This window comes from Falco cherrug, unplaced genomic scaffold (genome assembly GCF_023634085.1).
Source record: "Falco cherrug isolate bFalChe1 unplaced genomic scaffold, bFalChe1.pri U_21a, whole genome shotgun sequence".
NCBI classification, from domain to species: Eukaryota; Metazoa; Chordata; class Aves; order Falconiformes; family Falconidae; genus Falco; species Falco cherrug.
The window spans coordinates 165001-167500 of record NW_026599289.1 but is presented as its reverse complement, the minus strand read 5'-3'; positions in this window follow the sequence as shown (position 1 = coordinate 167500).

Here is a 2500-nt window from a genome sequence, read left to right as displayed (position 1 = left end):
GCCGAGCCGAGCCGAGCCGATCTTAGGCGAGCCGAGCCGAGCCGAGCCGAGCCGAGCCGAGCCGAGCCGAGCCGATCTTAGGCGAAACGAGCCGAGCCGATCTCAGCCCAGCCCAGCCGAGCCGAACCGATCTTAGGCGAGCCGAGCCGAGCCGAGCCGAGCCGAGCCGAGCCGAGCCGAGCCGAGCCGAGCCGAGCCGAGCCGAGCCGAGCCGAGCCGAGCCGAGCCGAACCGATCTTAGGCGAAACGAGCCGAGCCGAGCAGAGCCGAGCCGAGCCGATCTTAGGCGAAACGAGCCGTGCCGAGCCGAGCCGATCTCAGCCCAGCCCAGCCCAGCCGAGCCGAGCCGATCTTAGGCGAAACGAGCCGTGCCGAGCCGAGCCGAGCCGATCTCAGCCCAGCCCAGCCGAGCCGAGCCGAGCCGATCTTAGGCGAAACGAGCCGAGCCGAGCCGAGCCGAGCCGAGCCGAGCCGAGCCGAACCGATCTTAGGCGAGCTGAGCCGAGCCGAGCCGAGCCGATCTTAGGCGAAACGAGCCGAGCCGAGCCGAGCCGATCTCAGCCCAGCCCAGCCGAGCCGAGCCGAGCCGATCTTAGGCGAAACGAGCCGAGCCGAGCCGATCTTAGGCGAGCCGATCTTAGGCGAGCCGAGCCGAGCCGAGCCGAGCCGAGCCGAGCCGAGCCGAGCCGAGCCGATCTTAGGCGAAACGAGCCGAGCCGAGCCGAGCCGATCTTAGCCCAGCCCAGCCCAGCCGAGCCGAGCCGATCTTAGGCGAGCCGAGCCGAGCCGAGCCGATCTTAGGCGAGCCGATCTTAGGCGAGCCGAGCCGAGCCGAGCCGAGCCGAGCCGAGCCGAGCCGAGCCGAGCCGATCTCAGCCGAGCCGATCTTAGGCGAGCCGAGCCGAGCCGAGCCGATCTTAGGCGAAACGAGCCGTGCCGAGCCGAGCCGAGCCGATCTCAGCCCAGCCCAGCCCAGCCGAGCCGAGCCGTTCTTAGGCGAGCCGAGCCGAGCCGAGCCGAGCCGAGCCGAGCCGAGCCGAGCCGGGGAGAGGAGAGGAGAGGGAGAGGAGAGGAGGGGAGAGGAGAGGGAGAGGAGAGGAGAGGGAGAGGAGAGGAGAGGGAGAGGAGAGGAGAGGAGAGGGAGAGGAGAGGAGAGGAGAGGAGAGGAGAGGAGAGGAGAGGAGAGGAGAGGAGAGGAGAGGAGAGGAGAGGAGAGGAGAGGGCACGCATGCCGCCCAAGTCCCATTCCACGGGGCGATCACCATCGAGGACAGACGGGACGGCGGCGGCAGCAAAGGACCTCCCGTCGGCCGTGCACGTCGTGAACGGGTGCCCCGTTCGCTCCGGTTGGACCTCCCGAAGGCGGGGCTTTGTCGGTCCCGTTTCTTGACGGCCAGCGAGGCCGACGGAGGCATCTCCCCGTCCGCCGGGTCCGTCCGTCCGTCGGTTCCAGGCGATTGTCACCGGCCAATAGCAGGGCGCGCGGAGAGTAAGCCGCCGTCCGCCTCCGCCTCTTGGAGGACGCGCGCCCTGCTCCGAGGTAGAGCTAGCCTCCGCCTCCGCCGCTTTCCTCTGCCGGGTAGACCTGGCCTCCGTTTCTGGCCACCGCGCCCCCCCCCCCCCCCCCCCCCCCCCCCCCACCGGCGACTAGGCAGCGAGAGCATCGGTCTCGGCCGTGCCGCACGGCATCCCGGGAGGCTGCCCGGGAACGGAAAGAGCGAGCTCAGTAACAGTCTCGCCGGTTGGGGGCGCGATGCCCCTGCCGGAGCGCTTCGCGGAAAGGACGGCCACGTTTACCTCTGGCGACGGGAGGGGACTTAGCCGCATTTCTGGGCCCGTCTGGTAGACCTGTTTTTCTCCTCCGTGCCACCGAGGTGCCGAAGGGGTCGCACTCTCAACACTGCCTCCAGCGACGTCATCGTCGTGTGGCCTCTGTCGCCGCTCCCTCTCCCCGTGTCCAGATGCGCCACCCTCTTGCAGCCTGCCGCTGTCACGGCTGCCCTAGTCCGTACTATAGGAGAGCGAGCGGTGACTCCTCTCGCGAGCAGCGCGCTCGGCGCAGCCGGGTACTGAAGGGTGGCCGCCGGGGCCGGGCGTGTTTGTGTCGCCCATTCGCTTGCCCGTCCAGCGGGCCGGTCCGTGTTCGTGTCGCCCTTTCGGCTTGCCCGTTCAGCAAGCGAGGCGTCCGCAAGTTAAACTCGGGCTGTTCCTTCCCGCGCGGTGCGCGTGGTGGTGGTGGTGGTGGTGGTGGTGGTGGTGGTGGGGGAGCAAAGGCCGTGCGCCTAGCCCAGACCCTGGTGCGGCGGCAGCAGCAAGCAGCAGCAGCGAGGGTGGGAAGCCCCGCCGGGAGGGACCGCCAGCGAGGCCGGGAGAAACGTTACCCGCAGGCTCGTGGCGGCCGCCGACTGACTGTCAATGCCGTCCCAGGTAATCGTGTCCGTGGGTGGGGGGGGGGCTGCCGCTTCTCGCTCCTTTCCCGTTCCTGATCGATGAGGCCATT